The sequence below is a fragment of the Macrobrachium rosenbergii genome, chromosome 39, assembly GCF_040412425.1.
Source record: "Macrobrachium rosenbergii isolate ZJJX-2024 chromosome 39, ASM4041242v1, whole genome shotgun sequence".
NCBI lineage: Eukaryota > Metazoa > Arthropoda > Malacostraca > Decapoda > Palaemonidae > Macrobrachium > Macrobrachium rosenbergii.
In genome coordinates, this window is record NC_089779.1 from 15,839,833 (window position 1) to 15,852,709 (window position 12,877).

The following is a 12,877-nucleotide window of genomic DNA, read 5'->3' on the forward strand; positions in this document are numbered from 1 at the left end:
TAGTATAAAATAACATGCGAATGGCAACACCATCTGCTTCAAAAAGACACTGGTCTTTCGCCAGCTGGACGAGAAGAACAGGAAGGCAGAAACCAAAGGTGTGCTAGAGGTACTGAAGACCCAGAGACTAGGCGCTTTGCAGGATACACACCGCCCAAAAATCGACGCCGCCCATCAGCGCCTGCGGGTGGTGGTTCACTACCAGAAGGGAGGGTTATCCTGAAGAAGTTAGTCAGGCTTAACGGAGGTAACTGAAGATACCACAACGAAAGAATGAATATATAAGCTTGGTGACTACAAACCAACACCAAAAGAAGAAGAGCTCTTAAACACAGGCCTTAAACAAGTTATCAAGAAACAGTCCCCCCTTGCCTTAGAGATGAAAATTCAATTGACTGTGTCTGCAGCAATCCAGCTGACAAAAGTAACATAAATAAATAGGCTATAATCAGGCTAGCAGGATGCCCTAAGAACAAGGTAACCATCCTCTTTGTTTACAAGTGGCCTTGAAGATATACCGGACAATGATTTAGTTACCCTAGGCACCGATTTTCAGGTGATATATACTGACGGTGATACAAGCTTCTGTATTGGCCGTGGATGCAAAGAGTAACACACAAGGAAAGATCTGGCCAAAACGGATATACACAGAGAGAGAGAGAGAGAGAGAGAGAGAGAGAGAGAGAGAGAGTGTGTGTGTATTCTCATATCCCAACAACGGCTTTGATGAAGGGGAAAAGACTTACAGGCTGCTGTTACTGCTGTTACCACAACCAAACCCTTTTGCTGCCGCTGTTCGTGAGGCTGCTGGAAGCTGTTCCCCCATGAAAGTGTAACTACCTAACTTCGGAAAGGGCGTTCCGAAGCAAAGCCCCATCATCAAAGTTTACCTTTGATTAGAGTTATTCTCCTTTTGATTCCGCCCACCCTTTAGACCAAGCTCTCGTTTGTGTGTGTGTGTGTGTGTGTGTGTGTGTGTGTGTGTGTGTGTGTGTGTGTGTGTGTACACTTGACTCGTTTACTCCTAGTTAGTTAAAACTTGGTGGACTTTCAAGTTTCAAAGCGATGGTCTTCCGCTACCTTCCATATAGAGGGATGCAATTGTGTGAGAGAGAGAGAGAGAGAGAGAGAGAGAGAGAGAGAGAGAGAGAGAGAGAGAGAGAGAGAGAATAGATGAATACTTATGAGAGACCACTAAGCTATAAACCTTTTGCTTAAAACAGATTTCCAGAAAACCTTTCAGTATATAAACAAGTAATAAATGCGCCGAAGTTTCTTCGGCGTAATCGAGTTACCTGTACAGCGTATATTCAAGGCCACCGAGAATAGATCCACGTTTCGGTGGTCTCGGCATAATGCTGTGGGAGCCGCGACCCATGAAACTTTAACCACGGTCCGGTGGTGGCCTATCCTATATCATTGCCAGAAGCACGATTGGCCTATCCTATATCGTTGCCAGAAGCACGATTATGGCTAGCTTTAACCTTAAATAAAATAAAAAATGAGGCTACAGGGCTGCAATTTGGTATGTTTAATGATTGGAGGTTGGATGATCAACATAGCAATTTGCAGCCCTCTAGCCTCAGTAGTTTTTAAGATCTGAGGGCGGACAGACAAAGAGCGGACAGAAAAAGTGCGGACGGAAAAACCAAGCCAGCACAAAAATTTCCTTTTATAGAAAATTATAATTGCTGATGCCCTCTCAGAAATGTAAGAAATAAACCACAAGTTTTACAAGGAATATATCCGTAATATATACCCTGATATGTAGAGCAGTTCACAAGTTAAAATCTCTAATAGTAAGTCAACGGGAGTTTGAATAAAATATTGTGAATTGATGCACTGTATCGATTTCATCTCTCCAACTAACAATTATTTAAGTATTTTGGTTTGTCATATCGGCTGTTCAAGTCATACTGAACTACAGTAGAGATTAACAAACAACGAAGTCATAGAGAATAATAAACAATGAGTATACACACTGTTCCAGCCTTTCCGGACATACAACGGCACACAAACACTGTCGTCTCCAGGAAAAATGGAAAAGGTTTCCCCGAAAAGAAATAGGAGAATAAAGCCCTGTTCAAAACAGAGTTTTCCTCATTACGTATAATGAGACTACGTGCTCGGGTACCGTAAATAATAAACCTGTTATTTCCTTTTTTTTTTTTTTTTTTTGTTTATGCGTCCAGGCAGCAGATCCAAAGAAAATGATTAATCAAACTATATGAAAACTATATTCACGGCATTGGTGGTGAATCCCTCCACTAAAAGCAAAAGAATCATATGACTTATAACACTAGTGGATCCAGAAAAATTTCTCGGGGGCACCAAATTTCATACTATACCTATATATATACATATATATATATATATATATATATATATATATATATATATATATATATATATATATATATATATATTATATATATATATATATATATATATATATATATATATATATATTATATATATATATATATATATATATAATATATATATATATATATATATATGATTTATCACTTTTGTAAGCGATTCATTTATCACACATTACCACAGGTGAAAAATAAGAGCCGGGGTGTAGGTCCTGACCGGTTTCGACTTTATTTCCAAACCACTGACGAAGGACTGATACAGAGTATAAGTCACAAGTATATATACTACAGGAACAGTACTGACGAACATACACAACCGTTAGAGACAACATATCCACCCACCGGCCGGTGTCGAGGTAGGAGTGGCCTTCAAAACTCATTTGGCTAAATATCACAATATACTCTCAGGGGACAATGCTGATAAACATACAGACCATAGGCGACCTCAGATCCACACCTGACAGGTGTCAGGGAGGCGGAGTTTGCACACTCATTAGCACTACTGCACCTGTACTGTGTTTACAAATATGATAATCCTATATTCATACATCTCTACTGCCTGCCTTAAAATTTAAACAATTTACAAATTTCTTTTGATATTAAAGGATCAAGTTTATACATACCTTCACTGATATTCATATTAGGCTATGGCTGTAACTTTCTTTTATAAAGCTAGATTCAACGATATTCCTTTCCAGTGCATTATTAGAATCTACAATCCTCTTTGCCTCTTCCCAATAGATAGCATGACTGCCCAGTGCCTCAAGAGGAACAGCCCCATCATTAACAATGATCCCATGAAGAGGAGTGGAGTGGCCTAGCTTTCGACTCTCCGACGGGCCAATGAAGAATTAGAGGAATTTATTTCTGGTGATAGAAGTTCATTTCTCGTCATAATGTGGTTCGGATTCCACAATAAGCTGTAGGTCCCGTTGCTAGGTAACCAGTTGGTTCTTAGCCACGTAAAATAAATCTGATCCTTCGGGCCAGCCCTAGGAGAGCTGTTAATCAGCTCAGTGGTCTGGTTAAACTAAGATATACTTACTTTTCAGGGAGGAACACAGAAGTGGGCCCCAATCCCAATGCCAGCAGACTGAACACACCAAGTTCCTCATTGGACGGGTGGGTACAGTTCTCGGCTAGCACTCTGCTGGGTCCGCGTTCGATTCTCCGACCGGCCAGTGAAGAATTAGAGGAATTTATTTCTGGTGATAGAAACTCATTTCTCGTTACAATGTGGTTCGGATTCCACAATAAGCTGTAGGTCCTGTTGCTAGGTAACCAGTTGGTTCTTAGCCACGTAAAATGAATCTAATCCTTCGGGCCAGCCCTAGGAGAGCTGTTAATCAGCTCAGTGGTCTGGTTAAACTAAGGTATACTTAACTTTTTTTGCAAGGAACACACGGCTCCAGCCAACCAGCATCTTCGATGAATCAAAACCACCTCAACCTGTAGAAGATTTCGCAGCCTTGTCAGTCAACCAGGAAATTCCAGAGCAATTTGCTAGCCGGCTTGCCAGTATGAAAATATGCCATAACCAAACCCCTGTGTCATTCACCTTTTGTAAATGGTTGAGCGTACCACCGAAATGTTAAAAGATAATAAATGAACTTCCGACAGCTGGTATATACTGTAATTTACCTGCTGCCACAAGAAAAAAATACAATTCGTGAGATTGAGAAATTACAGTATTTCTTTTTTAATAATAATAATAATAATACTAAGTTTTTTGGTATAAAAGGAAATGTCGCCAGCCAATCAACGGCGCACTTTCCTCAGCCAATCAGCATCAGCGTACATTCGACTCCCAGCTGACCATCGGGCAGTGAGCAAGACTCACCAAGAATGACAGTCTACTCCCGACTTTTGGCTTGATCATCCACAGCAAAGCCTGAGAGAACCACGCCCTTAATCAACACAGATTTTCTACTGAGGAGGGGCAACTCCACGGAGAATAAACGCAGACTTCATTTACCATCGCCGTTACTACGTGACTGATAAAAGTGAATTCGTCAGAAATAAAAGTACCCTGATTTGCAACTGCTTTCCTCTGCAAGAATGACAAACATCGGCGAGTTAGTGGCAGAATGCAGTAACCCTGGATAATCAGTTGTCAGAAAGATAGAGAAAACTCTTTACAAATTGAATGCTGCTTCAACGGCTATAACCTTCAATACTACGTGTTTGAAAGAGTCTAACTACTACTACTACTACTACTACATAATAATAATAATAATAATAATAATAATAATAATAATAATAATAATAATAATAATAATAATAATAATAATAATAATAATAATAATAAAAATAATAATAATAATAATTATTATTATTATTATTATTATTATTATTATTATTATTATTATTATTATTATTACTATTATTATTATTACTGACAAAGAAAACAGCACTAATATAAAGTGCGTGATCTAGGCGACCATAAGTCTCATACAATGAGTTGGATCTATCCGTTTCTTACAATTAAGGCTTTTTAATTAATAAAACTTAACATAAATAAATACAAAAGTAAACATGTATGCTAGTAAGCTCTTCCAAATGCATAGCTTTTAATAAAACTTTTCAAGATTAATCGCAAGTTATACACCGCATATTTGCAGTAACTTTATAAGACATTTGAATAAAAAGTCACAGATTCAAACTAGCAGCTCAAAAATTATTCCAAAATTTTCAAAAACCATAAACAATAAACAGTGCTAATTTATCTGATATAGCAGAGGATCAGTCCCCTAGTTAAATTTCAAAATTACTTTTCCTGTTATTTGTAACAAAAAAAGACATCTGGCTTACCATGAAAATGAAAAATTTACCATGGACACTGTTAGATAGTAAGATAATTCTTATCTCAAAACAAGAATAAATTACTTTTACCTTTAACTTTAAAAATTTTATTTTATCAATTCCTCTAAGCAAGTTTAGTTAGTGTTAGCAGTAAGTAAACCTGTACAAAGGTTTTTAGAAAGTTTCAAATAAAGTATTACGTTATAATCACTTTTAACCAAATCTATAATAAAATTGTTTTGGCTAATCCACACCTAAGGAAGAAGTAGATTTTACTTACAAATAATTTGTGGATACTCGTAAAGGCACCTTTGATTCTAATATTAATAATTTGTACACAAAAATTGCCTTACGTTACCATAAGTTCAATCAAGATTATACATAATGTATAAATGGGAGGTGTAGATTTTACTTGAAAATAAGTTTGCGAATACACGCAAATACACCTTTGATTCTAGTACTAATAATGTCAACAAAAGTGGCCTTACGTTCCCGTTACTCCAAGATTGTACTTAATTATATATTTCAAGTACAACTACTAAAAAGGTATGTTTTGTATAAAACCTCGTCAAAACGTAACATCCCCAGAAAATGCAACAAGAAATTCTGTCCCCGAGTGATCCACTTAGAATTAATACACTCATATCCGAATGTCTGTACGGTCCACCCTTATTTACAGAGCAAGGTGCAGGCCAACAGCACACAAGATATTTCAAAAAAGGGACCTGGACACATGTGGATTTGTGCAGAAAGAGAGAGAGAGAGAGAGAGACCCTCGAAGGCGTTTAAGGAAGAATTTCCGGTGCACGTCTGTATGCAAAACAAGCGACACTGAGAGAAAGAGAAGAAAACTTTAAAGACAAAAGGATATCGGACCATACCGGGTACGTCAGCGGAGAACGGGACAATGCAAAGGAAAGGAGGAGGAGGAGGAGGAGGAGGAGGAGAAGGGGACAATGCAAAGGAGGAGGAGGAGGAGCAGGAAGTAAAAAAAAATTAAACTTCGTGAAAAATAAGAAGTGGGGTAGATGCAAGGCTGGAAGGCGACAGCTCACATGAAAGAAAAGATGTTAATTGGAAGATCGAGCTGGTAAGAAAAAAGAAAAGGCGAAAGTGAGGAGGTCAACTTAGTGGAATTAAGTTGTCTACTAAGATGAGTCAAGTTGGATTCAACTTTGTCTGAAAAACTGTCATTTCAATTTTACATTTGGAAATTTTCTTCAAAGTTCCAAGCTATTAATTTCTAGTTTAATCTAACTTCGAGGTTTTTCCATCTTATCTCTCTACCCTCCTTCAATACAGGTTCATTCTCAAAGGAGGGAACTTATACATTCTATTAATGTAATCTGGCGTCACAAGGGTTATGGTCATGGAAGAAAGCTATTAACTCTGCATAATACATCAATGGAGGTTCAAAGCCCAAAGCTGATTAACATCCGGGTTCCCCTCTCACCTTCCCCCTCAATCTCTCTGGTAGATAGTTTTCTACTATCAATCGTCCCCTCTATTTCTCTGAATCCTCTTCCCCCCACCCCCCACACAAAAACACACACCAACCTCTGCCATCTATCTCCATAATTTTTCCCTCGAGACAAATGGGTCACACGGCCGGAGGTTGGATGTGGAAGAGACCACATCTCCTCAGGAAGTGTCAACGGAATTACATTTGTAGGAATAGAATAGAATACGGATTTAGGCCAAAGGCCAAGCGCTGGAACCTACGAGGTCATTCAGCACTGAAAGGGAAATTGACAGTAAGAACGTTTGAAAGGTGTAACAGGAGGAAAACCTAGCAGTTGCAATATGAAACAGTTGTTAGAGAGGTGGGAAAGTCAGATGAATTACATTTGTAGAAGCAGTTACAATTCCCAATTTATTCTTTCTTGTTTTCAGTCAGTTTGGCGTGCAAGGAAATATGCCACATTCATTAACTCACCACCACACCGATGATATAAACCCACTTGTCTTCAAATTACCTAACCATCAACAATATACTATCACAAACATTTAAAACGTTCACCAATTAATCTGTTGTAAGCAAGATCAACAATGAAGTTTACCTAATATCCTTCCTACTCGATTCCCGCATTCAACAAAATAGTTTTTGAGCGTTCAGTGCTAGCTTTACCACAAATCATAAGATGCTGCACATACTTAATAATCTATTACAAATGCTGCATAAAATACGCAATTGTTGGGTCAAGAATAACCACGGGATTGGACAGAATTGAGGGGAGAGACAATCCCACTGAACAGAACTATTTTTAAGAAAACCAGCATAAATTATCTAGAAAGCAAAAAGAGACTCACTTCTCCAGTAGGCTAATTACTTCGAGTTGATAAAAACATCAATATGAGCCATAATAGATTTTCAATATTTAAAAGACTATTAAAAAAATAACTGACAAATGGAGCGTTCATTATGGCTGTGTAGATGAAGGCAAACCTTAATTACGCGTTTATTCCTCACATAACTATACCTTTACCTTTATCAACTCTTGACTGCCGCAACGAGACCAGTGAAACCACAAGAGTAGATCTGATGGCGCTGACCCGCAAGATCTCCATTTCTTCATTATGGATTTCCACGACTTTTCTTGGAAGAACTGGTGTGGTATTTGAGGTTTCTCGTCTTTCCCTTCCACTTACTCCATTACTCCGTCTAAACCAAAGTTCACAAAACGGATTAAAACCAAATGTATAGAATTAACCATTATTATTATTATTATTATTATTATTATTATTATTATTATTATTATTCAGAAGATGAACCCTATTCATATGGAACAAGCCCGCCACAGGGGCCATTGACTGAAATTCAAGCTTCCAAAGATTATTATTATTATTATTATTATTATTATTATTATTATTATTATTATTATTATTATTATTATTATTATTAAAAAACCCACCATTGACTTGAAATTCAAGCTTCCAATGAATATGGAGTTCATTAGGAAGAAGTAAGATTAAGTAAAGAGAAAGAGGACATCCCACTTATTAAAAAAAAGATTAATTCATAAGTTAAAATAGATAAAAGTGTATTAAAATACAAAGAGAATAGTATTAGGGTAGTAATGCATCGCACTTTCGCTTATTCTTCTTTATCCTTCTTATTCTTCGCAATATTCTTCTTTTTTACACCCAGGAAATAAAAACTTAGAATAACACGTTCCAGACAATCCAAGTTTCTTCGACCTTACTTAAAATGGATTGATATCAAACTTTTCGGTGCTACTTTGGCTCGTTATCTACGCGCCACCTACTCCGAGGTGCTAGTACTTAAGGTGGCGGAAGCTCCTTGGGACGCCGTGTTCAGTACTAGCCCCTCGGGGATAAAAGTATTGTATACACCCATTTCTATATTGTGTGGTCGACAAATTATTATATTAATAAATGTTGTCTTCGTGCGGCCGTCTACTTTACATTTACCATACTTCAGTGACATCTGGAAATACTACAACTGTTTAACCCGACATCTGCGGATGTCAGTCACAAATAGAGAGGACGTAGCTGCTGCTTCATCATATTACACCAGTCAGCCAGAAGCTTGAATGACATCAGGTGCCCACATTTTGTTAGCTTGAAGAAAAACAAGTAAAAAATGCGCCGAAGTTTCTTCAGCGCAATCGAGTTTTCTGTAAAGCGTATAATCAAGGCCACCGGAAATAGATTTATCTCTCGGTGGTCTCGGTAAATGTTGTATGGGCAGCGGCCCATGGATCTTTAATCACGGCCCGGGTGGCGGCCTATCCTACATCGTTGCCAGGTGCACGATTATGGCTAATTTTAACCTTAAATAAAATAAAAGCTACTGGGGCTAGATGGGTGCAATTTGGTATGTTTGATGATTGGAGGGTGGATGATCAACAAACCAATTTGCAGCCCTCTAGCCTTAGTAGTTTTTAGGATCTGAGGGCGGACAGAAAAAGTGCGGACGGACAGACAAAGCCGGCACAATAGTTTTCTTTTACAGAAAACTAAAAAAATAAGGATCTTCGGCAGCATTTCGCCGAATTTAACAATATTTTAAATTTTATCACACTTTCACCGGAAATTATGCAATATCAATGAACTTTTAATTTCATCTTTGTCACCAAAACATCCTGTTCCTATGTCCCGAAATTTCACTCCCTTTACTCTTAAATTCTACCAAACTGGAAATTATCTATCAATGCCTCACTTTTAATCCATTTCCTTAATCCCGAGAGAGAGAGAGAGAGAGAGAGAGAGAGAGAGAGAGAGAGAGAGAGAGAGAGAGAGAGAGAATGCATTCAGTTCACATCGGAACAAATCCTACGAAAGGAGAGATCAGAATGGGGGATTAATTAAGACATCACGAGAGCACTGCAGAGCTTGACAACAGAACAAACCTTTTCATTTCCCAAAATGATTGAGCATTCACGTCCCCCCCCAAAAAAAAAGAGTTCCTCGTGACGGAATAATGACTGACGACCAGAAATGCCTAATCGGCATCCCAGGACATTTAAACTTGCACAAACGAGCGATTCACTGGCAGACAACATGGCGGAAAGCACTCGACAACATTCCGAAAGGAAAATACAGTTTCGAGTTTTTTTTTTTTTCTTCGGGGAAAGTCGACGGAACACGAGTCTGGGATGGAAGACGTATATTAATATGCAGACTACGCAGCGCGTTGAGAGTCGCCAGCCAGCGATTCGCAGGAACCAACAACTACGGGAAAATAAATACCAAAATATATATACACTGCAAGGTGCAGCAATTAGCAGGAATCAGAAAAAAAAGTTCAACGTTTAAACTCAAATCTGAGCGTTACATTAGTATACATGCATACATATATATGCATATATAATATACAGTATATCTATATACGTGTATATGTATGTATATCAAATAGTGTGTATGGGCGGGATTGCAAGTACTGAAGTCGATTGCGAATAAAAAAAGTAAAGACAGTTCACATAGTATTATGCAGTGTCAGTTTAACTACAAGGGTATGGATGCCACTGCGATAGTGTGTGTGTGTGTGTGCTACTAACTAACTGCTGCTCAAGATTTAGTAACTACTTCAGATAAAGCAGACAAAAAAAAGGCTGGAGATTCACTATCACAAGGTCAAGGTTTGTGACCCTCACAACGGGATGAGGAAACGAGCCCTACATAACATATTATGAGCCTCTTCTCAAGAAACCAAGGGATACCACACTTCCAACCTTGTGGGATGCCAGGAACTTGCAAATATACGTACAATTCACCACACAGATAAGTTGAATTAAACTGAATACAGAATTTATGCCAGAGGCCAAGCACTGGCACCTATAAGGTCATTCAGCGCTGAAACGGAAATTGACAGTAAAGAAGGTTAGGAGGTTTGAAAGGTGTAACAAGAGGAAAACCTCGCATCTGCACTATGAATCAATTGTTAGGAGAGGGTTGGAAAGTAAGATGGAAAGAGATTCACGGGCGTCCAGTAAAAGAAATGAAAGGGGTTGCAGCTAGGGGCCGAAGGGACACTGCAGAGAACCTTCAAGTGATGCCTACAGTGCACCACGTGGGTTGCACGGACGGCACTATCCCCATGCGGGGCATTCTACTAATTGAAGCTGGTTGGTATTAAGAAATTTAAAACTAGCGTTCAGTAATACAGTACATCACGTTTACGTAAGGAGGACATTGCAATTCCAAGTTTTAGAAAAAAAAAATAAAACTAGCGTTCAGTTATACATCACATTTACGAAAGGAAGACATTGCAATTCCAAGTTTTGAAAAGTTCAAAGGGTGGCATTTAATAGCCACTTCTCTGCTAATCCCGTCCCGTTTTCGAGAAACGCAAAACCAGCAGCAAAACCAATCTCCCACTTCCACGGAGCAAAACGAAACCTCAAATTGGGTGATCATCCGCTTTCCGTTCGGCGGACAATACAATTAAAACTCGCCGATGGACACTGACTGGGCGGAATAATAACCACTGCGAATTATAAAAAAAAAAAAAAAAATTAAATTAAAAATAAAAGTATATTCTGCATTGGCGCGACTCCAAATTGAGGATTCATGCAATTAAATGCACAAATGCCGAAAACGTGGAAATTCGTTTAGCTGCAACAACCGCCATTCGCAGGAGACAGAACAACAAGGGTCACGCAGAGAGGAAATTCGTTGTAGCTTCTTAAACGAGCAATTACTCGAAATGTCAGGTCAGTGTCTTCCAACGAAGACCGAGGTCATTGTGAACCCTTAATCAATGTGCGCGTTTGTTTATTCATTTGTTAATTTCTTTTTTCTTTTTTTATAAGTGATCTCTTCTTTCTGTATTTCATTTTACCTTCTGATACTTCTTTCGAATGAATACCATTATTTAGGACTTGCTTTATGTTTTCTAAAGAAGCTAAATGGAATGGTTTTCTTATATGACACAAACATACACCTAAATAAAAAAAAAAAACACACACCCCTAAATAAAAACACGCACACACAACTGATACCCTCTGGACTGGCACTGTGCTTTAGAAGAAACTGTTCTCTCAATAATTCTGTCTTGTGAAAGACGACTCAAACCAAATTAAAAAATGCAAGAACATATAATTAATTATCACTGAACCTTTTGATTTCAAAAAAAGCTTGAGATGGGGTTATTTAAAAAATAAAGAATCTTTTATTTAACCCCCCCATACTTATCTGATAGTTAAAACACCATACAAAACACCATACGCAGACTATACCACGGACTACAATGGAATGGAATATAATATTTTGGCCAAAGACCAAGCACTGGGACCTATGAGGTCATTCAGCGCTGAAACGGAAATTGAGAGCAAGAGGTTTGAAAGGTGTAACGGGGGGGAACACCTCGCAGTTGCACAATGAAACGCTTGTCAGGAGAGGATGGAAAGTCAGACGGAGGAAAGAGAATATGAACGAAGGGACAGTAAAAGGAATGCAAAGAACCTTAAGTAATGCCTACAGCGTACCGCGTGAGGTGCACTGACGGCACTAACCCCCTACGGAGTAAACAGTAGAATAAAAAGAAAACCGGCCAAGCTGCATAAACTAAGCTCCCAGTAAATCTAGACATTTTTAGGGACAACTGGTTAAAAATGTGCAAAATAATCTTCCTTCCAAATTGAAATAAACAACAGACGAAACCAAAGAGGGAGGGAGGAAGGGAGTGAGTTCCCAAGTGCCGCCTAGAACAAAAGCACGGAAATTAAAATTTTATCACAATTACGCGACGGCAATTACGGAGGCATAAAAGGGCAAATGGGGTCTCTATGTGCAAAGAGGGGACACACACTGTACGGGTAAGAAACAAAAAAAGCGAGGTAGGGACCAACGAGGTGGGAATGCATGCATGGAGAGAGAGAGACAGAGAGAGAGAGAGAGAGAAGGGGGAGACCAGAGAGAGAGAGAGAGAGAGAGAGAGAGAGAGAGAGAGAGAGAGAGAGAGAGAGAGAGAGAGAGAGAGAGAGACCAGAAGGGGAGGGGGAGAGAGATTGAGAGACCAGAAGGGGAGGGGGGAGACCAAAAGGAGAGAGAGAGAGACCAAATGGTGAGAATACCGAGAGAGAGAGAGAGAGAGAGAGAGAGAGAGAGAGAGAGAGAGATTAAAATAACTAGACCACCACCATTACCTTATTTCTCAAAGTCCCTCGGGGAGAAAATTTGGCAAAAAATCTGCCATCACGCATGACCTCGTTATCGTCCTCACAACCGAC